The 27,290-nt window shown below is 38.6% G+C and overlaps 1 protein-coding gene across 10 annotated transcripts in view; it reads right to left on the bottom strand.

Annotated features, from left to right (window-relative positions):
- The window catches only part of Trmt9b (tRNA methyltransferase 9B (putative)), a 54,198-nt gene that overhangs the window by 20,906 nt on the left and 6,002 nt on the right, over positions 1 to 27,290 (bottom strand). For 5 of the 10 annotated variants that reach the window (XM_074054717.1, XM_074054712.1, XM_074054711.1 and 2 more), the window contains 2 exons: positions 23,418 to 24,333; positions 7,789 to 7,993 (listed from right to left, as the gene is read on the bottom strand). The gene's annotated coding sequence lies outside the window, so the exon portion shown is untranslated. The remainder of the gene's footprint in view (positions 1 to 7,788; positions 7,994 to 23,417; positions 24,334 to 27,290) is intronic. The other 5 variants (XM_074054718.1, XM_074054713.1, XM_020167600.2 and 2 more) reach the window with 1 other exon arrangement.

Here is a 27,290-nt window from a genome sequence, read left to right as displayed (position 1 = left end):
TGTCACTCCAGGAAGAGCAGCCTACACCTGCAAGTCCGTATGTGGCAGTGTGAAAAGAGAAAGTATTGTCCTTAGACAGTCTGTGCTCCCATCCCCACCTCTCCCTTGGCAGGTGGGAAGCACTTGGGTAAGATGGTACGCTAAATTACTTCATTGAAAAGTACCTTTTCCTTTTTACATTTAAGAAATATCTCATGGAGATACTTTGAGACAAGTATTGTTTCTCATATATTCACCTACCAGTTGGTTCCTGCATGAGGCAAGTGTACCTGCATTTACCACCAAGTGAAGCTATTCTAGTTCTGTTAGTCCTTCCCCTACAAGAAAGAGCTTTTCAAGATCTATTCTAAAGCAATAGGGGGTCCTCCTTTTTACTCGGCAAGTGCTCTACCACTTGAGTCATTCCCTGGTCCTTTTGTTTTTAGTTCACTTTTCATATAGGGTCTCATTAACTTTGAGACCTCAAATTAGGTTGGCCTCAAACTACAATCCTTCTTTCTTCACCTCCTGCATATCTGGGATTACAAGTATGTACCACCATACCCAGCCTTCTAGCAAATTCTTAACAGAGTACTAAATCTTATTTGTGAAGTCTGATAAAACTATCCACGTTGAAACAGCTTATATGACATCCTCAGCTGGGATTTACAAGAGACATATAGCTGGTTTTAACTGTCCACACAGGAGAAACATTCAAATACTCCATGCTTTTCTTTTAAATCTCTCTTGCATCAGCACCCAAGGAATCAATCAGGCAGAAGGAGAACCTGAGAACAAATACATTTTACTTTACTGTACTTGTAAACATTAAGTGGCAACTGAGGCAGACTGGATTCCTTCCCATTTGCATTTTAAAGTGCTGACAATTTAAGCACAGAATTTGTAGTATCTTAACAGCACTCCTTGGAGATCATTCTCTTACATTCTCTCCCAAATTGCCTGGCCTCTGCCACAAGCAAGTAACCTTAGAAACTGCTGTCTTTAAATGAATGAGCAATCCATTTCATTTTTATTGTATTTTAGTTACACTGAAATGCTGCAGTTAATCATTGCCTGGGGACTCTGATTTATGGAGTTGGGGCTATCCAATCTGACGTTTTTGGAAACTCTGTAGGTTTCAATTTCATGCAATATTTTTCATGTGAATTTTATGTGCAGTATATAAGGAAATTCCTTGTGAGTTTGGTAGCATGATTAAGTTAGTAAGACTTGTACTAAAATAACAGCACAGGATTCTAGGTGAAGCAAGGGATGTGGTGATTAGTTTAGTTAGGCTCTTAGTCTGTGTATTATCAAATTCTAGGCCTGTAAGATACTCTGGATAATATGTTTCACTATATTAAAGCCTTTATTGTATTCCTCCTTTGACATCCAAAATGTATGCCAGCATAACTTGTATTTTCGGAAATCCTACCAAAAGAAGTCCCAATTGTCTTTTTACTTTTTGTTGAGATATAGTCTTGCTGTGAAGTCCGGCTGGCCATGAACTCACCAAGTAGCCCAGGCTGACTACGAACTCTTGATCCTCTTCCCTCAGCCTCCCAGAGTGCTGGGAGTATAGGCGTGCACCACCATACCTGGCTATCCAACTGATTTTTTAAAATCCATTTTGCCCTCAAAATCATTAGGCCTGTAACACCTTTCTTTCTTTAAATAGCTCTTGCCTTCTTAGAGAAAATATTGTACAGAAGATATTTTGGGAAATGCTACTTTTATGATTTCCAGTTCAAGAAAGTCTTCAAAACAAAGGAAGTACTCAGAACTTTCCCTGAGTATCGTATTACATTGAATTAAATACACATACTTTTAATGAAAGCTATGTGACAGCACACATTTTAACTAAAAACCCCAGCAGATTTGCTCATAACTGTTGAGACCTGAAAGGCATTGCTTCTGAGACATATGCTAGGTCCCCATTACACTGCCTGGACCCAGGGTGAAAACTGGACCTCAGGGAACCAGTCCATTGGCAGGGCTGTACCAGCCTTAAGGATCTGAGCCAAAGGACCAGCAGAATCAGGTCACTGCAGGCAGTTGGGTGTGGTCACTTAGAGTCTGTGCTTGGGAGCCCATTTTAAACCATGCACATAAGGATCAAATAAGAGAGTTTTGCAAAATAAATGTAGCCATAGGGGGAAATGCAGAATGAGTGATTGTGATGTTTCACAGAACCACGGTGGGGAGAGAGGCTGAGGAAGGGGAAAGTCTGGCATCAGATCTGCTAGCTGTAGTTTCTATGTGGAGATGAAACAGCCTCGGCATCACTCAGCTCCAAGAAACCTGCTCACTTTCCAGTGCTGGCCTTGGACCCTGATATACTTCATTTCTTATCCTTGAATCTCAACTGCATCCCTTTTATCCTTAACATATTCTTCATTTGACTTCTTGTGCTTTTTAAAACCACATCCTTTCTAAGAAAGCAAATTGTTTGCTTTTATAAAGGAACATTTTGAAATGATTATTTTATGCCTCAAATAATTAGTGTTCAAGGATGCTAACATACAGTGTTTTGTATCTTACCGGAGTCAGGCAGTCAATAAAGCTTACAATGTAACCTTGAAACAAAAATTGAACGCTAACGATCAAAAACAATCATAAACATGATGACAAAAACAGAAGCAAACCTGAGTAGAGAAAGTAACTAATTTTACCAGGGGAATCTGAGGAAACCCAAGAGACCCCTGGGCATTAAATCATCTCTGCTGCCCCTCCTTTGCCCCGCAAACTCTGCCCTGCAGAGTTGGGTGATTGATACCCAACTCCTTACATTTCAAAGATTGAAATTGGGAACAGCACTGCTCTCTGCTGCTTTTTATACTTCCTATATTTTTCACAGGACCTATCATTTGCAAATCCTTCTTAATCTGACTCCAAAAAAGCGTGGTCTGTGCTCTCCTGCTTGTTCCATTGCCAACACCCTGCTTGCTCTTCAGGGTTCAAGTTCTTTTCCCGTTTATTTTGATCTCTGGATAATTTTTAAATGTTTTCTAATTATGAAAGTAAAGCATTCTGGAAAACTAAATGTACTGAATTCTGATCAGTTCTTGCCAGAGTTTGCAGCAGAGGTGGAGAACCGACTGCAACAGGAAGGAGAGAATCTTTCAGGGTCCTGGAAATATTCCATGTTTGATTAGTAGTGGTGTCAGTGTGTCGGTGTGTGTGGTGCTGGGGGACCAAATTCTGGGTCTGATATGTCCTAGGTAAACACAGCACCACTCAACTGTACCACCAGCCCTGGTTTTACAACCTCTGTGGTAACCTTTGTCAACATTATTGAACTGTAAACCCAAAACGGATGAATTTTTACTGGCAGTAAATTACAACTCTGTTAAGAACTACGAAGCATCCGAGATTTTATCTGAGTCTTATGCATGCTGGAAGAAGACACAAGGCACTGAGGTCAGAGACGAGATTTTATTACTCACAGCACAGGCAGCAGGAGCTATTAAGTTTGCATTGGTTCAAACTGGCCTTCTGTCTCATGGAAATGATGCAGAAACAGGCACTGGGGAAAAATCTGCAAACCTTGAGTTTGTATTATAGCTGAGGAATCCTAAAGATAAGGAACACCAACTTTACAAGGGACTCTTAATCAGCCTACCTTACCCTTGCCCTGGAAAGAGACATTTGATTATCTGAGACAGAAAAAAAAAAAAAAAAAGAACAAAACAACATAAATGAAAAAATCTGCTCTTTACCTGAGGGAGATACTATTTCTAATATTTCTGTATTTCAAGGTTGCTTACTATCCAAGCATCCTTGAAAAGACAGTCTAAAACAAAAGCTGATAGACATACACACACATGCAGAAATGAGAAAAAAACAGGGAGAACTGTCTTCCAGCAATAAACATACACATACATATGCATATGCACATGTATGCATGCGTGAGATGAGAGATAGAGAAGGAGAGTAGCTAGTTTAAACGTGCTAAGGCTGGAACATTCTTGGAGAATGAATGCCAGGTAGGTGATACCTGTTGGTGAGTTTTGAGAGACAGGAAAATAATTGGGAAGGCAGGGAGAAATCTCATGAAACAATCCACTGAAAATTAGAAGAATGGATTTGTTCTATGTGCAAAGGTGGGTCGAGGGCAACCTGATTGGGTTTACAATTTGAAATTTTTACTCTAAGCTCAGTCTCAGTGGCTCACACCTGAAATTCCAGCTCCTTGGGAGGTGGAGAGCAGGAGGATCATGGTTTGAGACCAGCCTGAGGAAAACATCAGTGAGATCCTATCTTAACTAACAAGCCGATGTGGTGGTAGTATAATCCCTGCTATACTTGGTAGGAGGACTGTGGTTCAAATCTGGCCCTTGCCAAAAACATGAAATCCTATCTGAAAAATAACTAAAGCCAAAAAAAAAAAAAAAAAAAAGAGGGCTGGGGGCATGGTTCAAGTGGTAGAGCACTTGTAAGCTAGCGGCCCTGAGCTCAAACCCCAGAACCACATATCTAACTCTTAGTAGACTAGAGTAGCTATTGAGCCCAGTTCAAGGCTTATCATCCCCTTCTGACCATTTTTATCTTGTGCTTCCTGGATGGGTACATGACCCAAGTGTGGTTATTTATGCATCACACACTCCTGGACACACCTCCTGGTCAGGGATTGGCAGGAGTAAAAGGTGAGTCCAGTGGAGTTTCTCCACAGCATCTCAGTGTGGTGCAAACAAGAAAGGTCAAGCTGTTGGCAGCATTCTTCCCAGCAGATGGAAGCCACCTGTCTTCAGGCAGAGGGAATGAGGTCAGGCAAAATGGCAGAGATCGGAGAGAGAAATGACCAAAGCATGGATCTAGATACAGAACAATACATGTGGGAGGGAATGTCAACACAAATGGAGCTCTGCACGAGGGCGAAGCAGTGTGTGAAGCCAGTGGAACATTCAGGGCCTCTTTAAAGAGTTTGCTTATTCAGATTCATGGCAGCCTGGGCAGAACGCCCCTCCCAAAAGAACCGTTATGTCTAGCTACATGTAGGAAAATACAAGCCAAATAGCCCCTTCTGAAGTTTCACTTCCTCAAGTGGTTTCAACTTGGCTTAATTAATATACTATGATGTACACTTAAGATGGTATATCTTTAAATATTTCAGTATAAAAAAATTTGTTCTGGGTGGTGCTGGGGAATCAAGCTGAGGGCCTCATGCTCCTTAGGAAAGTGCTCTACCACTGAGCTACACCTCCATCCCCAGACATGTTTAATGAATAACAAAACTCCAGCCAACTGAGCAGTTTTTTATTTCTGAATTTTATTCTTAATCATTTTATTTGGGTAGAATTGACATGTAACAACCTGAACACGGTTCTAGTACATAATTTGATAAGTGGTGACATATGTAGACCCCTGGGAAATCACAAGGCAATCAGAAAATGAACACATCCATCATCCCAAGCTTCCTGCACCCCTCTGTAGATCACTCCTTCCACCTCTCCCTGCCCTGAGCAATCTTCCTTAATGCCATGCTTCTGGGTAGAGAAAGATAAACAGACAGGTACAGATTAAGACAAAGACCTAACAGACACAATTTTAAAAGCAACTTTGAATATGTCATGTGGCCACAAATAAAATAAAACAAAACGAAAAAGTTTTCTCCAGGTCTACAATGTCCTGATGATTGCTGTGAAGTGCACACACACTCACACACCTGCATAAAGAGAATCTGAAAAGGCTCCGAGGGAAAAGGTTTTCGTACTGTGCCATCAAGAAGATGAGCAGGAAATGCTGAGGGTCTTATTTTTTAACTCAAGAGTGGTTCCTATCTCCAGGGACAATCTAGCAGTTGACATTCCTAGCTCACTGGCTATAATTTGTAATTTTCTTTCTACGAACCCCAAATAGCACACAAGAACCTCTATTTCATGCCAATGCTGGATCAATTTTCCTACAGTACCCCTTTAATAATATTCCCTCCCTATTGAAACCCCTTCAAGGGTCTTCTACTGCCTATGGGATAAACTTGTACTCTTCAGTCTACCATTAAAAGGTACACTTGGTCTTCAACTCTCTTCCCAGATTTATTTACCATAACTGCCACAATTGCAATCTCAGTTTCACCCAAAGAAATGTACTGCTGTTGTTTGAGTGTGTTCCCCCCAAGGTTCACCTTCAGGAAGTTTGGTCCCAGCTGGTGTTGAGGTGATAGACCCTTCAAGAGCCTAGTGCAAACTCCTGGGGGCACTGACCTCAGGAGGGGTTAACTGGTGAGTTAGTCTGGCCTCATGAGTGAGTTGGTTCTTGCAAGAATGAGTTGTCATAAAAAGAGCTGGCTTGGTCTTTCAATGTCTCTGGCGTCCTGCCTCACCATGGGGCTACTCTCTCCCTCATGCTTGTGCTCCTGCTATATGTCATTTGTTATGTTACGATGCCTCAGAGGCCAAACTGATAAGATCACTCAAGTCTTGGGTTTAACTCTCTAAAACTGTGAGCTAAATAAACCTCTTTTCTTTATACACTTCCCAGACTTGGGCATTTTATACAGCAACAGCGAATGGATTAATACATCTACTCGTATGGACTTCCTTAGTCAGGTCTTTGGTGCAGGCTGCAGGCTATTCTCTGTCACCTGAAATGTTCTCTGATCACTTTCCCTTCCAAAATCTTACCTGGTCTTCAAAGTTGAGCACAGCACCTTCCTCTCCATAAAGGCTTCATGAATAACATCTATAGAAATAATCTCTCCCCAAATTTCTGAATACTGAAAAGTGCATTATCTACACCATTTTTAAGTCATTTCTCCATCTTGAACTCTCACCTTTCTATATGCTTCCAACTAGATTAGAAGCTCTTGGAGGGTAGGGACAGAAATCTGGTTCATATACACAGCCCATATTTACATATGATATCTGTGTGTGTATATATTAATCATAGTGCTAAATGCAGAGCATCATGAATGAGCAAATGAATCAGTGGGCTGTTTCTTTAACCCCCTCTGGCAGACAACAATACTTTATGCCAGAGAGGCTGATCCTCGAGTCTTTGGTCAAAAATTATAAGCAGTCTGCTGTGGGGCCAGTAGACACTCAGAGGAAGGCAGAGCGAAGGCTGAGCTTCCCTGGTTTTGTTTATGATTCCTTGCCCTAGTAAGAGCCCTGTTTTATAGACATACCCTAGGCAGATAACTGTCACATTTTTATAACAAACAACAGATAGAAACATTATAAATTGCTACTCCATTATAAATGCTACGGAAAACATGATATTTTTAAAAGACAGCATAAAACTCTGCTTTAAATTTCAAAGATGCAACTAAACTACTTCTAAGTGAAAATACAAGTTGATCATGATAGCTGTAAGACTGCATTTCTAAGACTTAATTATAAAATAGGTAGCTTTTGGGGGGGCAAGAGCAGAGCAGATAATGGGGAGGGTGAATATAATCAAAGTATGTTACATACATGGATGAAAATGTCATAATGAAACCCATTATTTTGTACAATTACTATATGCTAAATTTTTAAAAAGAAAGGAAAGAAAATAGGTACCTTTTTGGCACTTTTTAACACATGGCACTTCAAACTTAACATTTACACATTATTTTAAAATACTATGTGTTTAAGTCTTAGAAAAGCTCTAAAAATACTAAATATGTTTATATGATTTTTACTTACCCTGTACAAGTATTTTCCAAGACTTTTTTCCACCTGGTGCAAAAAAGTAAATTCCAACTTACCTTATATCACACTGTCATAAATTTAAAATAATAGGAATGGAGACTAATGAGGTTTATTAAATGACATTACCAAAAACGCTCACAGCAGGTGAACTGCAGAACAGCTGAAAGCTACTAACCTGAGTCATCTTGTGATTACAAGAAAATTACTTCTTGTCTTTGTAAATCATGGCAGCTTCCACCCTCAAAGAGTGACAGGTGTTTCTTGTGACTTTCAATGTGTACTGTAAATGAAAAGTTGTAGGAGTGACATCAAACAGCACCACTCTTCACATGGTGACATGGCGAACCACTCTGCAAGAGGCTCTGAAGAGAACACAGGCCCTACAAGGAAAAAAACAAATAGTAGGTGTCATGTTACATGATAAAAATACTGAACTGGCTGCAGCCAGGTCCACATCTTGACCTATGCATACATTACCAAGAGAGCTAGGAGTACATAGAATGGCTAATACAGGAATGTGCCAGAATTACAAAGGCAGTTTCTAAATCAATTTTTCTTCTTCTTCTTCTTTTTTTTTTTTTTTTGGTTGTAGTGGAGTTTGAACTGAGAGCATGTGCTTGCCAGGCAGGTACTCTACCACTTAAGCTATACCCCTGCCCTTTTTGCTTTAGTTATTTTTCCAGTAAGGTCTTGTGTGTTTCTGCCTGGTCCAGCCTAGAGAACTATCCTATTATTTACACTTCCCACATTGCTGGATGACAGGTGTATTCCATGCCACCCAGCTTTTACTGGTTGAGATGGGGTCTTGCAAATTTTTTGCCCAGGCTTGTTCTCAAACTATGATCTTCCTGATCTCTGCCTCACGAGTAGCTGAGATTACAGGCATGAACCATGCCTGGCATTATAAATCAATGCTTAGGTTTTCTGTAAAACACACAGTTCTTTCTCCCAAAGTTAAATTGAATGATTTTATCTTGTTTCTGGAAAAATACCAGCATGGAGAGTCAACCCTGAATTCAGTGGCTTAATTAAATGTATAGTAACTACTTAAGACCATAGTTTTCAATGCCAAAGTAATCAATGAAAACTATTTTCAAAAATGTAGAGGGAGCTCCTCTATTTGTCCAACTGAACCCCCAAACACACATATTACTGGCCTCCCTTAATTTTCCTAGATTATGATCCAAAGTTGCCTCTGACTGAAATGTATGAGTCCTATGGTCTTTTTCAATAAGTTGCTGGGTAAAGATAAAACAGGTCGTATCTATCTGCATAAAGTTGAATTCTGATAAGTCCTTTACTGCAAGTATCTCTGTGCATTTAGTATTGAAAAAAATGCATTTTCTCCTCCTTTACTTCAATAAATGGGAATCTACCATTTGGGCAAACATTAATAACACAAATCTTCTGAAATCAGGGGATGAGTCATGTGTGTGGATTTTCCTAAGTGGATCAGCACCTCAAGCCAGAGCAACTCAGTGTTTAGGGAGAAATAAAAGTATTTTCTGTATTAAATTAAAAATACACATTCATCTATTTAACAAATAGCAATTGAATATCCACCAAGCAAACACTGTTTCTGGTACATGTAAGGCACTATGGATAAAGATTTAAACACCCCCTACTCATCAGTTCAGTAGCTCAGGATTTAAAATGGTAAACACACAAAGAAATAGAAAATTAAAACTCAGATAGATACATCTTGAGACCATCAAAATTCCCAAACTCATGCCTTGCCTTATTTAATCCTAATCATTATATGATATATAGACATATAATTTTATTAAGTCCATTACAAATTGCCAAACACCATGGCCTTTCAGGTCACTAACAAGTATTGAAACACACATGCCAATGGCCTCCACCTGGTGTGTTGAATATTATGATGCAAGTGTGTGCTGGTATTTTAGGAGCACATATAACCCAGCCTAGAGTGGGAAAGGCAGGGAAGGAGCTCCCAAGGGGCTGACATCTAAACTGAAGCTCACAGGTTGAGTAGAACTCTGCCAAGAAAGGGGAAATAGGTGGTTTTAGGCATAGGAAACAGCAAATGGAAAAACAAAGCAACCAAAGCAATTATATTCTCAATGATCTTCAAGTTAACAGCAATAAAAACAGTAACACAAAATACTCTAATTATTTACTAGGGACCAGACCTTGTTTTAAGCATTTAGCATATATTAAGTCACCAAATCTTCTCAATAACTATATGAAACAAACTACTATTTCTCCTCTTTTACAGATAACAAACCTGAGACACAGAGAACACAGGTGACTTTCTCAAGGCTATGTACATAGCTAGGAAATGTTACAATCAGGATTTGAACCCTGAAGGTCTAACTCCAGAGTTCACAATTCCAACTCTGCAGCTGGTGGGAAGAAAGGAGGAAGGGAAATGCAATGGTGGGTAGGAGTCAGCTCATGCAGGGCCGAGTTAGCACTAGTACTCTAAGGAGTCTGGAACTTATCTTGAACATAATAGGGAGTCATTGAATGATTTCAGCCATTTGACCAGGCTTTAGAAATCTCCTCTGGCAATAGTGTAGACTAGTGTTGCCCAAGTAGGTTCCCAGTGAAGACAGAGAAAGAACCTGGTTAGAACAATATTAAAGATGCTTAGAAGGGACCAAATGCAAGTGAAATTAAGGAGAAAAAATCGAATTGATAAAATTTGGTGACTGACGAAGAATTTAGGCAAAAACCATGCTGCAGATGAAGCTGTGATACAAACAGTGCTGAAAATAGAATGTGACACCCCCATGCTAAAGTAAAGTAGCAGAGAGAATGTGCAAGGAGGGAAAAAAAGAAAATTTCAGTAGGAATCTTCTAAGAACTCTGAAAAACCTTGTCTCTGTGATACATATGAATTATATTTCAAAAAGTTATTTAAATTTATGCAATTGTAGAAAATAGGATATCAAAAGGATTAGATGTTGCTGACTAATTTTCAGATGCCAAAGAGATCGGCCACACTTATTTTATATCACGAGAGAGGTTGTTTATATTTACTTCTTATGTTTTATAATTGTCTGCAGCACTTTCCAGATAGGAACAATGGCTCCCATGAGCTCTGCCATCTTTGCTTGATACTTCAAAGTATAGTATTCAATGAATTTCTACTGGATAAATAGGTAAAGAAAGGAAAAGAAGAATAGGTGAGGGTTCAGGTTTGGACTCATTGCTTCTATGGTATCTGCAGGACAGATAAGAGGACATGAAATTCCAGAGAACAGGTTGGGTGAGAGATCATGCAAAAATCATTATTATGCTAGCATTTGGCAGTCATGAAAATAAATTAAATCAAAAGTGATTATGCAGAGTGAAAAACAGATGAGGTTGGAGCACTGAGGGTCACCAACATTTAACCCCCATAAATATTAGTATCAGAGAGGCAGCTAGCTCCCTGCTATTAGAGTATTATCATAATTAAGTGAATTCAAGAAATACCAACTGAGCACATGCTAGGCAATGGTAACATTGGTAGCTATGAGAAGAGCAAAAGATGGGGAGTGGGTCCCCAACTGTTGAGACTCCAGGCTAATAGAGAAAAGCACAGAATAAGACTCAACCACAGTAGGACAGAGCAAGCATGAAACTGATTGATAGAAAAGTACAGACAGCAAACAGTATTTGCTTTTGCAGTTTGGGGTGACACTTTGACTCTGTGACTCCCTATAAATAGTGAGGCAAGTTACATCGCCTTATTAGTATTCTGCATTCTACTCAGAGCTCTTTAATGACCCACCAGAGAGATCACAATGGAAATGGAAGGGAAGGAAAGAACTGGCATTGTTAATTGAAATCCTATCAGCAGAACAAAATCAGGGCGTCAAAAACAAGAAAATATGTGGCCCTGGGAAATATGGCCCTCTCTATAATCCCAACAGGGACTATCAATGTGGAAAGTAGACAGTAGGAGGGGATCTTTCTTAAGAGAAGAAACCAAATATTCCCTAAGAAATATCTGTTTTTTGTAAAAATTTTTTTAAGGATTGCATGGCTAAATGGACTTAATTTAGAAATAGTATATTTTCTCCAAAATAAAAAATAAAAAAAAAAAAAAAAGAGAGAGGAAAGGAAATGAATGTGATAAAATCTGGGTATGAAATTGAGTGTGTGGTTACAGGAGGATGATAAAAAAAACAGGCAACAATAACCCACCACACAATATTGATCATGAGACCTGCTATCAGATGGTATACCTTTATAGGCCACAGCTAGGCCATATTTGTTGTAACTATATTATAATTCATTTTGACTTTGTACATTAGAGAATGCCAGAAAAAAAACAAGGAAATCAAATATGAGGTATAAGGAAAATGAAAATATAGCATCTAGTTTCCCCTAGGCCTTCCCTTCTGGTGTTAATTTGACAAAACTAGCTCTTATTTTTTTCCTGAGATAAAAGGAATAGGATCCCTGAACAGCAGCTCACAAGATCTTTTGGACATGCAAGGCAATACCAGAGGAGAAGCAAAACATCCATTATTTGTCCACTCTCCTCTCAGGAAGGAAGTTTGGACAGGATAGGGGATGAGGGGGTTCCACAATCATTTTACTGATTGTTTCAGAAAGAGCTTTCAAATAAAGACCATGGGACTCAACTATAAAACTATAAATCACATAGTGATTTTCTAAGGAAGGAATTACGGAGGAAATATGAGAATTAATCATATATTAGCCTAGGTTCTCTTCCTATTTTTTTTGGGGGGGAAGGGTGTTGAACTCAGGGCCTTGTGCCTGATAGGCAAGCTCTACTCCATTTCAGCCAAGCCCTCAGTACTTTTTGCCTTAGTTTGTTTTCTAGATAGGGTCTTGTGCTTTTACCCAGTCTTGCCTTTGTCCACAATCTGTGTTGCTCAACAGTTTTCAGTGAGTTTCACTGTGTCTTGTTCCTACATAGATGTGATGACTTCAGTATCTCTTAACTTTAAAACCCCAAAACAATCCCCTCCTGCATGACCACAGATCATGGTTTAGTTTCTGCCCTAATTTCATTGCTTCCTTTTATGGCAATGCACTTTAAAAATGCTTTCTCTAAGCATCATGAAACCCCCCAACACTTGAACAAGTGGAAAGGAGAAGGGAAAATTGAAATAAAATAGAGGGAATAGACTTGTTCAAAATATACTGTACACATGTATGGAATTATCACAATGAAATACTGTCATATTAATGTATGCTAATTCAAAATAAAACAAAAATTTTTTAAATGCTGTCTCTTTTTACTGGATTTCCTCTGATCCAATCTGATTTGTCAACTTCAGGTTTATGATCTTTTAAATGATCACAAGCTACCTGTTGGGCCCAGGGCTGCAGCTATGCACCCAGCAAATGGGGTAACCAGGAGAGGGGAAAAAAAAAAACATTTTCCTTGCTGCTGTTTTGCTGTGTGTCCCAACCCTTTTCATGTAAGAGTAGTGAAATGCTTTTGTTTTGCTTTCCACCAACCCCAAATCATTACTTTTACTGCAGAACCAGGCAACTACAGACTGCAGCCCTCCCAGGACTAGAAACCTGTATTTGAAAAGCTGTTGTGTCAACAAGCAGGATTTGTAGGTGACTTTATGTCCCCGGAAACCTATTCCATGGTGCTTGTTCTTCTGTTGTCTTGAAGCAGGGTGGGGCAGGTTCACAGATTTTTCATTAACTTTCAGATAAGGAAATACTTTCCAAATAGCTTATTCACAAAACACTTTCTGAAATTAATATTTCCTACCCAGTGTAAAAGCAAGGCTTCAAATTTCCTTCCCCTTTGAAACTCCTCAGTTTGGTTTGGGCCTTGTGCTGTCAGGAGCACACAGTGGGACAGCAGAGTGTGTGGTCTTCTCTCTTGGTGTCCCTCACCCTAGCTTTGGCTTGCACCTGGTCCTTTCAGGGCTGCGGCAGTTGGAGTGGAGGGGCTGGTGAGGAGAGGCCAAGGAGCCAGGGAAAATCCTTTTTAAGGGGGACTGGAGTGGGCCGATGCTGGTGCTCTCTGGGCATGGTGGCACTAAAAGCTGCTCTCTGTTTCATAGTGAAATGTTCCATTGGTTCATGGCTAAAGTGCTCTTACCTCCAGTTTTCTGACACAGGTGAGCCACTGCCTCTCTGGCTGCTAATGACTATTTCCTCAGTACCTAGTCATCAGTCCTTGTTTCTAGCATTTTTCACTTGGGTCTCTTGAGCTCTTCACACGAGAAGCTCATGCATAGCATCTAAGTCAATGCCATCTGTCTTGTGTGGCCCACATCTGGTCTAAGGAAAACACAAACACATGGTCCATCTTCAATGAGGGTGTGGCCTCTTACCAACAATACCCTCTCTCCACTGCCACAGGTGTCTTCTATCAGCCTGTAGAATTTTCAAGCATGACTGTGATCACAGACCACTGTGTCCTCTAACTGCAGGGCACAGTGTGTAGCTCCCTACCTTGTCCTCTTGAAACCCCTGTCACTTGGCTCAAAGATGAGGACAAACTTTTCCTCCCCCAAGATGTTGCGTGTGTGGGGGCAAGGAAGGGACGTCCACTGAGTGCCGAAACTCTCCTTAAATAATCTATCCTCAGTGTCCAAATCCTTCACCATGGATGTTGAGTGGGCTAAGGACCACAAAATCATATTTTAACTTAAAAAGCAAGGAAAACCTTGTACATGGGACAACATGGATAGAGCTGGAAGATAGTATGCTAAGTGAAACAAGCCAGTCACAAAAGGACAAATACTGTATAGCTTTCCAAACAATTAAATTATAGAGAGAAAGAGTGATGACAATTAATATTTATTGGGTGTAGTTTTCTTTTGGGAAGATGAGAAAGTTCTGGAAATAGTGGTGATGGTTGCACAATAATGTGAATGTACTTAATGGTGAACATTTAAAAATGGTTAAAATGATGAAGTTGCATTTTGTAAATAAATGGTAAATTTTACTTTATTGTGCTATATTTTAACATAATAAAACAGAAATGTCCATCATTTCTGCAAGCCCTATGTGGATTGTGTAACAAACAGTTTCAAATGGAAGAACTGGCTACCTAATATATTTGGGACTGTGATGTTATCAAATAATCATCTCTCCAAACTTTCCCTTCTATGCACACTGTTTTGTGTCATGAGGGTGTGGACTCTACAAACAACATTCCTTCTTTGCTAGGTGGCTCTGCCACACAGGATGCCATAGGGAGCCTGGAAGGCAAGAGGCAGAGACGGTACCAGTTCCTTTTTGTTGACTTCCTGTTCCTGCCAGAGTTGCCCAGCAACAGCTCTTCCCAGCAGCAGTGTTTGATTCCAGGAGCAGTCGGTTAGCTTTCAGTAGTTTCTTTTCACTCTTCCAGAACCAGCCCTTTGCCCCAAGCAAAGCCCCTCCCAAGAGATCTGTTTCCCAGCCCACAAGGTCCCTGAAGTATCAGTACCAGCTGGCCCAGGGTCCCTCAATGGAAGTTTGGTTCTCCCCCAAGCCTCTAGGTCCTGATAAGCCCAGATCTTGCTCTATGTTCCCCACCACAGGGTGAGAGCTGCTTCCTACCTTTGCTCTGCTTCCTATCTCATTTGTTCCTTGTTTCCAATTCAAGTCTTCAGATATCAATTTAACCAATTCCTATATTAAATTCTCTCTGCTGACCTAACTAGTCTGGTTTGTTCTCCTGAACAGACCCTGGTGAATACTACTGCACAAAAAATGGAAACAAGAGTTTTACTTGAGCATCCTAAGAGTTAATTATGGTCTGTCTCTCCCCACTAGTTTGTAAGCATCATGAACTGAACACAGCCTAGCCACAGCAAGCAATCCTATTCATTGGATAAGTGAACAGGAAGTATTTAATTTAAACATAAAAATAATCTTGGTTGTGAAAATATGCTTATACCCACATGTAACTAAATATGGGGGAAGGTAAGCAGCTGAGCTTTATAAAACTCTTTTTTTCAGAAAATTTTAGCAATATCCATTTTCTGCTCTTCACCCTCCTGCCATTTTCTGCTCTTCACCCTCCCCCCATTTTCTTCTTTACAAATTTTTGTGAGGATTTGCCTATATTTTTCTTGTTCATAAGGGCTTGTTATCCATAAGATGTTCATTCAATCAATAAAATACTTTTTAACCTCAACCATTTTCTGAATGTTTATAACACGTGCTCTACTGACAAGTCCATTTGAAATCCAGCTAATACATAGTGTGAAAACTGAAACACCAGTATGTAAACATCACAAAAGTTCAAAAGTAGAACTCACAGAATTTGGTATGATGAAAAAAATGCTGTTGCTAGGAGAAGAACATGTGGGTGGTAAGTCCAGGTTTGTCACTGCCTGGCAATGTGACGTTAGGCAAGCCATTTAGCTTCCCTAGGTCTCTGTTACCTCCTCTTAAAATAAAGAAGTACAGATCATTTCTTAAGTGCCCTTCCTCTTTTTAAACAGACACATGCAATAGAACTTTTAAACACTATTAGTCAATACAGAGACACAAATTTCTTATTAGGGACCCTAAACCTATTCCTTCACACAGACCCAAGGGCTAGAAAGGCATAAAGTGAAGGGAGTGATACAAGGGAAGCAGTCCAGGGCAGGGGCTGATAATCTTAGCTATTCAGGAGGTGGAGATTGACAGGATTGTGGTTCAAGGCAAGCCTGAGCAAAAAGTTCACAAGGCCCCATCTCAAACAACAGTAGGGCACAATGGCAATTAACCGTCATCCCAAACTATGTGGGAGGATGAGATTGGGAGGATCATAATTCCAGTCCAGCCTGGGCAAAAAGATTGAGAAAGCCCATCTCAGCCAATAAAAAACTGGGTGTGGTGGTGCATACCTGTTATCCCAGCTATGCAGGAAGCATAAGTAGGAGGATTGCAGCATGGTGGTCCAGGTTAGCCTGGGCAGAAAGTGAGACCCTATCCCCAAAATAGTAAAACCAAAACCAGTGGGTAGAGTGGTTCAAGTGGTAAAGCACCCACTTGAGTTCAAACTCAAAAAAGGAAACCAATAAAAACCAATAAAAAGCTTTGGTGCCAATTCCTATTTTCACTTCCAAATGAAATTACAATTTTCTGTAGCAAAAATTTTTAAACTTGTCTGAATATTTCTAAGACCTAACCTGTAGAACAGTATTGATATTGACAGCTGTATTAACCATCAAACACACTGGAATACAGTGCAGTGTTCAAAAAAGGCCAGACAAGTTGGCAGCCAACTTTTCTGTGTGTGTATGGACTTGGGGTTGAGCTCAGAACATTTATGTACCATGCTCAAGGTTTAAATGTGAAATATGTGTAGTATTATTTATACATAGGCAACCCAAAATGAAGGAAAGTGGACTTCTAAGCTTATATGAACACAAAAGTGAGCAGCACTGTCTCAGAACCCAGGACGGAGATCTGAGTGTGGTCAAGAGAAGAAAGGCCTTCTGGTTTTCTAGAAAAACAATCAGCTCTCAGGTATCCTGGAGTTTAACCAACCTCATATCAAAAGTATCTGGAAAAAAAATTGGATCTATACTGAACACTTACAGACTTTTTTTCCTTGTCTTTAGACCCTAAACAATGTAGCATAACAGCTATTTGCAGAGCATTTACTTTGTGTTAAGTTTATAAGTATTCTAGAGACCATTTAAAATATGTGGGAGGATGTTCAACGGTTGTATACAAATACTATGTTACTTTCTATAAGATACTTGAACATCTGCAGACCCGTCAGGGGTCCTGGAACCAATCCTCTAGTACCAAGTAAGGACTGAATGAACATACAAGCTTGCTTATGTGACTTCTGCATGAAGTATGGTCCTGCAGATCTGTCACTTCTCAGTGATACTAGCCAGTGCTGGCCAGTGTATAGCATGGTTGTATATGGTCCCTTCTAGTAATTAACTGACATAATTAAAATAACATACCTTCTGGGAAAAGGGAGATAGATATGGTGCCTTCTGAGCAACCAGAAAGTGTGGAACTTTCTACTAGGACAGTTCAGGCTGTCCTTCCCATCCTTCCTTCCCATCTTGGAGAAGCCCAGGGGTGGAGAGCTAAACATGGTGGCCACATGGTCATCAACTTGCACCTGGAAACACCATTGTCTTCAGATTCCTCCTAACCTAATTGCATTTTATAGAAATTCAGGCCTCAAATTAGAAAGCAGGAAAAGACTTGGGGAATTAATTAGAAGGCACATAGCTCTCTATAACAAGTAAAGCAGAAACTGTTAAGGTGTCTGTCACTGGATAATGTTTGTTTGAAAGAGGAAAAATCTTCATTTACATTAATTTCATCCAAAGGACAAGCCCACAACTTTCTAGATAAAGGAATAGAAACCAAGAAAGTTTCCTTTCCTGATCTCATCCCCATCAATCAGGCCAAATCAAAATTGTACAGACCTTCACAGTCTTTTGATATGAATGTCTTTTATAATTTGATTAGTATCTCATTTAAAACAAAAATAGTATACATTGTCTTTTTTAGCAGTTGTATTATACAATCCCTCAGTCAATGGCAAAATTAACCTTGCAACAATGCTTCAAATCCACTCACTAAACTTATTCTCAGACACTACTTTCATGTTGACAGTCACTTTATGGTATAATGTTCTTAAAATGTATTTAGTAATGCTCATCTGGCATTCTAAGTGGATTAGTAATTGTAATTTAGGGAAGTGACTACTTACTTAAAAAGAAAAATTGCAAAATCTGGAGGCTTTGCCATTTTTAAAAGAGCTACTTTAATGAGAAATGATGTATTCAGTTATTGTGCAGTGGAGGAGAAAAGTTTAAAACAATCTAAATGGAGAGAGCCTGATCCAGCCAAATGCTAACAGAAATAAGTTGCCCCTTCTAATGTCAACTTTAACATAAGAACCTCTGTGGTAGACAAATCACTGTTGTCACCATCCCTGCCACCACCCTGTGGAGCAGGAGTTAAGAATACAACTTTTAAGACTCAAGGGCCCAAGGTCAAGTCCTAGTTGTACCATTGTCTATTCCCATTATGGGACACCTGTTCCTAAAACATTCTATTATTCTCTCGTGTTTTTTTTTTTTTAACTCAGGGCCTCACACTTGCTAAGTAGGTGTTCTACCACTTAAGTTACTCTGACAGTCCTTTTTTTGTGCTAAGTTTTTTCAAGATAGGGTCTCACAAAGTATTTGCTCAGGCTGGCTTTGAACCATGATCCTCCTGATCTCTACCTTGAGTAGCTAGGATTACAAGCATAAGCCACCAGGGTCCAGCTTCAATTATCTTTTATTTGTGCTTTTGCCCAACACATTAGTGTTGAACTTAATGGATCAAAGTTTTCAGAGTACTGTGAGTTATCTTTGAATAATCATTTCAGAAAGAAAACAAATTCAGTACTCCAGAGTGAAAGTGTTTACAAGAAATATGCAAAACATTTCTGCTTCTCAGTCCAATCTTTTCTGTACTGTCAAAACATTATTTTCATGCTACTTAGTATTTTATTGCTTATACTTCCCACACTTCTGAAATATTAAAAATTGGTTCCTGTAATGGCAATGAAAACCACCTGGGCCTTAAAACGCCTTTGGATATAATCTCATAATGAAAAAATGGGAAGGAAGACCACAAAATGTAAGGAAAATAATAAAAGTATGCTAAATGCTACTCTTCGCTCCTCTGGGGGAAAGAAATGTTTACACTTCTGCTACCTACCTCCACACTGTGCCCAAATTCTGAACAGACCCGGCAGGCCTCAGGATCCATCTCCAACAGGTGGTTCTCCTAATCCCAGGCACTTAAGCAAAGTGCTTTCTGAGTGTGCACAGCATTTTTTCATACTCTCATACAGGGGAAGGTATCAGTGTGTGCCATCTGTGGTACTAGTCTGAGAAGACCTATATTAAGTAGGTACTGAACTTGACATTTAGATCAGTTTAAGTAAAAGCTGTTTGACAATATTTAACAATAGAAACCACTGAGATTGATCCTTTTTAGTGCCAAGACATTATTTAATTAAATCAGTTTCATGGAAATCTTTCTAATATATACTACCTACTTTCACTGTTATTAAAACAATGTGTTATAAATAACACAATTTTATTGGTAACATAGGGGCTAATTATGATTATAAAGTAGAAATGCTTTATAGAATGCTTTATAGAATTATAAAGTAGAAATGCTCTCTAGGGCTTAACAAAGTGTCTGCGTATACAGTAAATGGCATACAGCCCTTCTGTTTTGAGTATAGCTGTCCTTGGTATCTGCAGGGGATTAGTTCCAGCAACCCCCACCTCCAACTCTGGATACCAAAATCTGTAGGATGCTCAAGTTTCTTATACAAAATGGCATATTTGCATATAATATGCACGTCTTCCTGAACAAATCATCTTCAGATTAATTATAATACATAATGCAATATAAATGCTATACAAATAATTGTTATACTGTGTTCTTTAGGAAATAAGAATTAAAGTCCATACATGCTCAGTACAGACATTTTAAAAATATTTTTGGTGCCTGGTTGGTTGAATCCATGGATGCAAAAGCCATGGATACAGAGACAACTGTACTTCTCAATCTTTCCCAGCCCTATCTTGCTGTCAGCTGTCACTTCTCATTCTGTGTGTTGTCTCCAGTAAACTACTTCACTTGCTAGTTTACTGCATTTCATCTGCTTTGGACTTAAAGCAGACAGCCACATCTGTTGGAATTCTGTCTAAAGTGTGAAGAAAAAGACTTCGAGGTCATGAGATGGATCAGCTTGGTGATATTGGTACTGACTGCTCACAGGTTGTCTTGGTTCTAGATGATGATGGGGATGCTGGCAAGGCTGGCTGCACCTGTGACCTCTGTGATGTCCTTGGGTGCTAGCCCTCTGATGGCCAGATGCTGCTTTTTAGCCAGCACTCTCTTTCACTAGTGAATACCACTTTGCATTCCCTTCCACACTTGATCTCTCATTTATACTGAGCCCCTCCTGAGCTGGGGGGTTACAGTTTGCTCCACTGTGGGCAACAAGCTGCACCTGCTTCAAACCTATGAAAACTAATTCGGTGGCACGCTCTGAATGTTTACATCACGCCAAGAGGCTTTCAGTTCCAAGTAAGTACCACAATAATGCAATCTGCACAGAAGCAGGAAAGGTGCCAACTGAAAGAATGGTCTTATTTGCAGGCAGCCTGCATTGTATTTTATAAGAATGTGTTTGACATTTTAAGCTTTTCTGTGGCAGCAAATTGTACTTCTCCTAGCAGCAGGAGTTATTAAGTCTGTGCCCAGAATAAACCAGACTGTTTTGGAAAGTTTAATTTTTTTCTGTTTCCGTGCTCCATTTCATGATTGTGTTTGTTTCTTCAACGATAAGTCTGTATATAAGAATAGATTTATTATTTAAATTCTAAAACTATAAATGTCATTTTTAACCCTCAAGGGATTCCATCATAATCTACTTTAAGAACTAAAATCAAATTAAATAGGAAGATAAAATTCTGGTTCTATATTAGAAATTAAAAAAATCAGTAAGACAAACATTCGACCTGAAGTTCCTGAGGCAGAATGGAAATATTTGGACACATATTTCATGGAAGCTAGGCTGCCATCTGTTTGGTCCCATGTGTAAATGATTGTTTTACTTATTGCAATAAAGTGGGGTACCTGTCATCAACCATAAGATGCGCCCAAATGCCAATGATGTAGAAATATGAAATAATATTTAAAAAAAAATAAAGTGAATTATTTTGAAAACTAGTTTTAAAATGAGAAAGAATATGAGAACAATGACAAGTTTTTTTTTTTTTAAGTTTTCTTAGAAAGGCCAACACTCTACCTCAATCATCAGATCTTTGTTTTATGGTCTCTTAAACTGTTAGAAAATGAGATACTGTGTAACTTACTCATGAGAATATCAGAGGTAAAAGTAGGCAAATAGGTTAAAACCAAAGCTGACGTCATTTATAAATACTTGAGAATCAACCAGTATAAAAACTATACAACAAGTTTCTTAAGGACCAAGGACTGGAATCTATGTATACTGATTGTACACCCCCAAAGTCCAGTATAAACAGAACACAGAAGCTACTCATGCAAGTCTCAATCTCAGTAAATGTTACACAAAGTGTCCAATAATTGATACAAATGTTTCAGTGATTATTATTTACATGTAATAAAAATTTCTGTGTCAAAGTATAAAAGATTTTATCTTCCATTTTTTAAATTATTCAACTAGTTCCCAACTTCCTGCTTTAATAGACCAATCATAATACACAGAGCAGTGAGAATAATTCAAAACCCAAAACCCTGTGGTTAAGATTGTGTAACTTGACAACTGAGTTGGCAAGGCGTACCTTGCCTATAGCAAAACAGAGCGCCACAGTGTGAAGTCAGCCTACTTCTAGCTGTACCAGTACTGAGATTTCTAAAAGCTGTGCTTCAAAGACTCAATCTCATTCTAAAATGGTATGCTGCACATAAAACCATCCATTATGAGAATAAAAAGCTCACATTTTAAAAAGTAGAACAGACCATCAGACATGAGATCATAAATTACTTTGGCTTTCTCAAAAGATCTTTAAAAGTGTCTAGCTCAACATTCAGCTCACAGGTTTCTGCTTACTTATGGGAGTGTCTATATTGCTTTTTAAAGGCAATGGTATATGACCTGGTCCCTTTTCCATGATTATATAGCAATCACAATATTCTTTCCTAGCAAAACAAGAAGAGTTAGGTCTGCATTTCTGCCAGTTTGATGCAAATCCTCAAAAGCTTCCTGCAAACCCTAGTGGTGAATCCAATTCAGGTCTGCAGAAGGAGAAATTAACAGTAGAGGGTTGGAAGAATGTGATGGTGGATGTCCTTGAAGCTGCAGGTCTGACATTTTCTCTGGTTTCAGACCTGTCAATAGATTTTGCAGGCTCTAAACCAAGCCTATAGCCACTATAAAACTGGATGGCAAGGAAGTACTTTGCTCAGAAGTCTGACTGTGTGCACCTCCTCATCTGCTAGAAGCCTGAGGGAAAATGTCTACACTTAAGGTGCAGCATAGCCAATGAGATGCTTCTGCTGGGCATAGAGCCACAAAACTACTAATGCATTTGACTTAGAGCCATGTTCCTACTACTTGACATGCCATCACTTGAACCTGTAGAGTTAACACCTCCTACCAACAGAATTTCTTATTAATTGTTAAAAAAAATATTTTGTGCTGGGTGCCAGTGGCTCATGCCTGTAATCCTAGCTACTCAGGTAGCAAAGGAGGATCGCAATTTGAAGCCAGCCAGGGGAAATAGTTCCAGAGACCCTATCTTGAGAAAACCCATTACAAAATGGGGCTGGTGAAATGGCTCAAGGTCTAGACCCTGAGTTCAAACCTCAGTATTGCAAAAAAGAAAAGTGAAATATTTAAATTAGAATCTTGCATTGGTGTGGTACATTGGTTACAACTGAAGAACCAATATTGATGCATTATTATTAACCATTGTTCATAGTGTATATTAGGATTTACTCTTATATTGGATAATTCTGAGTTTGCCAGATGAGTTTTACTGCCCAAAAGCTTCCCTCTGCTCTGCCTATTCATCTCTCCCTCTACTCCCTGACAACCACTGATCTTCTTACTGTCTGTGGTTTTGCCCTTCCAGAATGTCAGACAGTGGAACCATCTAGTACTTAGCCTTTTCAGACTAGCTTTTTTCACTTAGCGATATGCATCGAAGATTTTTCCATGTCTGGCTATGACTTGATAGATCACTTCACTGAATATTTCATTATATGGATAAACCACAATTTGTTTAACTATTCATCTACCAAAAGACACCTCTTAGTTGCTTCCAATTATTGGCAATTATGAATAAAGCTGCCACAAACATTCATGTGCAGGTTTTTGTGTGGACTTGCCCATTAATTTTCTGTCTTCATTGCCACAGGTGCAGTCTAATGTGAGTAGACCTTAGGACTGTTCATGTAGGCAGCTGTAAAACACTCATTTTGGCTCCATTTTTCTGAAAGTTCTAAAATATCCATTTGGCCCACAGCTATCATTCCTGGTTGTCATATAACTTCTGCAGAGGTATTTTCTAAAGTTCAATCACTACTAATAGCCAAAAGTTTCTCATTTTCCTTCAGTTTGCTTTTATAAATGAGCAAGTTTCCTCTATTGACTCCACACAGTGCTGACATTGCCACAGAGACTTACAGAGGGGTAGAAATTTGCATCGGTAAATGTGGCAGTTCCTCATTTGTTCCAACTGTCCATGTTACCTAAGTCTCCAGTGGAAATGGAGTCACATGTAAGTTCAAAGGAGAGTTATATTTTGATGTCCTCACTTCCATAGGAGATTAGTTAAGTTGAGATCAGATCTACCAATACTGCTGACATTGGTATTCTATATCTACTTACAAAGCCAAATGTAGAATATTTTTCTCCAACTGGAATGTACACATTCGGGTGGTACCTGTTCTCTTTTATCTCAGCTTCCAACTTGACAGGCAGTTACTGGTTCTGTTCTTTTTCCCAGGAATTTCACAGTCCCCTGTGTTTCAAAGATGTTCTTGGTCACATGGAACATTCTGTTGTTCAACCCCATGCTGTTCTGCTGTTCTCAGTGCTGCTGAAGGCCACTCACTCAGAATCTGATATTCTGGATGTCACTCTTTTTCCCTAGCAGCATCTGTGGTCAGTATGTCATGGCTGTTGTGACAGAAAAACCAGCCTCCTTTCTTGTGTGAAGATGGAGTTTTATATTTTTTGTGTTCTTTTCAGCAGGAAGTTTCTTTAGATTATCTGCACCAACATTTTTTTTTCTGATGAATTCTGCAAAGGAAGAGCCAGACTTCAATCTGAAGCAGTACCATGTCGAAGAAATATGACCATTAAGATCTAGTGTTTTCTTTTTCCTCTATTTTAGTGTGTGTATGTATATATATATATATATACATATATATGTCAAGTATTAAAAATCAATACTTGGAGTATATATATCAGAAAGGATTGAAAGCATCAAGAGGCTGAGGCAGGAAGATTGTGAGTTCAAGGCCAGCCTGGACTAAATAGTGAGATCCTATCTCAAAAATCCAAACTAACAAAAAAACAAGAATTGAAAGCAGTAATTTGAAGAGATATTTGAATACCCAGCTTCAAAGCAGCACTATGCACAGTGGCTGAAAGGCAGAAGCAACTGAAGTACCCAACTATAGATAAATGTGAAAGCAAAATAAGATATATACATGCAACAGGATATTATCCAGTCTTAAAAAAGAATTAAATTCTGATACATGATACAACATAGATAAATCCTGAAGACATCATGGTACATAAAATACATCAATCACACTATGACAAACACTGAGTAATTGATTCCTTTTATATAAGGTTTCTAAAATAGTTAAAGTCATACAAAAGGCAGAATGGTGATTTCCCAGGAGTGAGGATACAGGGGGATGGGAAGTTGTGATTTAATGGGTCTGAGGTTTCATTTGGGAAGATAAAGAAATTCTGGAAATGAGTGGTGATGATGATTGTACAACCATGTAAATGAACCAAATGTCACTGAACAATCCCTTTAAAGTGGATTAGAATCATATACTTTATGCTATGTACATTTTACCACATTTTTTTACAAAAGAATCAATGTTGCAGTTAATGCAATCATGCTGTACAACTAGCACATTAATCTTGGTCACTCAGTGTTTGGTGAGACAGTCTTCATCTATGCTTCTTTTCTCAGGGAATCATTAATAATGTCCTGTTCCCTCTCAAAAGTGTCCTGGTTTAGAGAAATCACACGATCACCTTAGATCTATTTCATAAATAGTGCATAAATCACAGCACTGCCATCTTTGTTTGGAAATCTTTTTCTGACTACACTTGAATTACTCTAATTGTATATCCAATGAATCAACATTATAAGGCCTGATAACATTTAGTGATTTATGACCATTTTCTGAACATTGATAAGAGTACTAAAAAAATAATCCTCTTTCTTATAAACACATTCCTTTTTTACACACTAAAACCATCTAACTTCCAACAAGCTCACTTCGGTCAATTTCAATGAGCTGAAAGAAACAGATTTAAAAAAAAAAGACATGGTACTAGACAGCTGTTACTTTTTGCCTCTCAGCTGTTTTTTATTATTGGTAAAAATATCAGCAAATACACCTTGCAGTCAATAAAGTTTGTTTCAATTAATTACAGCTTCCACCTCACCATGAGAGAATACATCATTTTCTCTTTGAGGAAGTCACTGTTCTCCATACTTACTGTGTACCGTACTATCCTAACACTTAATTGTTATCTAGCCCACAGGCCATCAGCTTCTATAGGGTAGAACCATGCATCTTTAGTACCTAGCAACAGCCTTGGTACAAAATAGGTTCTTAATATCCAGTTCTTGAGAAAGTGAATAAATAATCATTCAACGAACATCATTAGTGGTGCTTGGTTCTCTTCAAACTGTTGCTTTAAAAAATATGTAAAAACCCTGCCTTCAATTTGGCACATCAATGATCTAATTGGAGAGAGATTCAGATTGAATGTTCTGCTGCATTTTAAGATAATTAGCAAATCAAAGATAATTTTGATTTTTCAATCCATGAAAGAAGTTTTGTCCAACAACTCCATCTTTGACTAAGGTCTAATTATCTGAATAAGACAAGAATTCTTCACCCCTAGAACCCAGAAGGAGGAAAAGTTAAGAGTTTTGCCTCCAATGTTTACTCAAATATGAATGAAAGAGAAAAATTAGAGGAAGAAAGAGAGGTTGGATCTAAAGATTCATACATCTAAGGATTTCATAACACAGAAAGATTCTTCCTTATAATTATTCAAATAATAATATTAGATTCAAACAGTTATACCATGGGACTATGCAGTAAGTAAGGTTTGGGAGCAATAGTTTGGTGGAGGCCTAGAATGGAAGACTTGAAGTTGCATTCACAGAGCAAGAGCATTGCTTTCTTTTGATGTGTTCATTTTTTCAGGAAGAGTGACTAATGCTTTAGTGTCATTGCTGGACCCAAAAGAACACGATCATATTATAGTATGATTTACCCCAGGCAATATTTGTAATTCTGAATTTAAACATTTCCAACACCCCCAGAAAAGACAATTGAATGGCTCATGCCTTTTGATACATAAAAGTCAAAAAAAATATGCAATAACTGACAAATTAAGAAGTTACTCCATTTGTTCTAGCTACTCTTCTCTCATTTTCTAACTCCAAGTATCAAAGTTGATGATTTCATTCAATAATCAAAACTATTCCTAGATGTACTTATAGAATTTCTGAGGGCAAATAAACTCATAATTTATTACTTAGTAACAGAGGAGATCCAATCATATTTACTTTCATGGTTTGCAAAAAAAAAGAATATGACAAGCATCCAGGGTATGCAATACGTGAATGGAATAAAATCAAGCATAGTCTTATTTTAAACTCCAATAAATAGGTCATTTCTTTCTTTGTTTTCCTTAAAAAGAACACTATGAAAGTTACAGAGGAAAGAAAGATTCAGCAAAAACACAAGTACACAGTTAATTTATCTAATGAGTGAGCCAGCCAGCTAGGGGCTACTATTTCTGATACCACTTCCTGTGTATCGAGGTTCATGAAGTGAGTAGTTATCTGAAGCTTTGGTGGGAAGAACAATTTTAACAGTTATTTTCCTAATATTTTACTTTACTAACCTAAACCAAAGGAATACTTTTACATTTAGACATGCAGAGACACGTTCTTGGTTAATTATTTGCTTGCTTAATTTTTTCCTAGC

The sequence above is a fragment of the Castor canadensis genome, chromosome 14, assembly GCF_047511655.1.
Source record: "Castor canadensis chromosome 14, mCasCan1.hap1v2, whole genome shotgun sequence".
NCBI classification, from domain to species: domain Eukaryota; kingdom Metazoa; phylum Chordata; class Mammalia; order Rodentia; family Castoridae; genus Castor; species Castor canadensis.
Note: the sequence above shows the minus strand (reverse complement) of the source record. Positions and strands in the feature narration are given on the sequence as shown.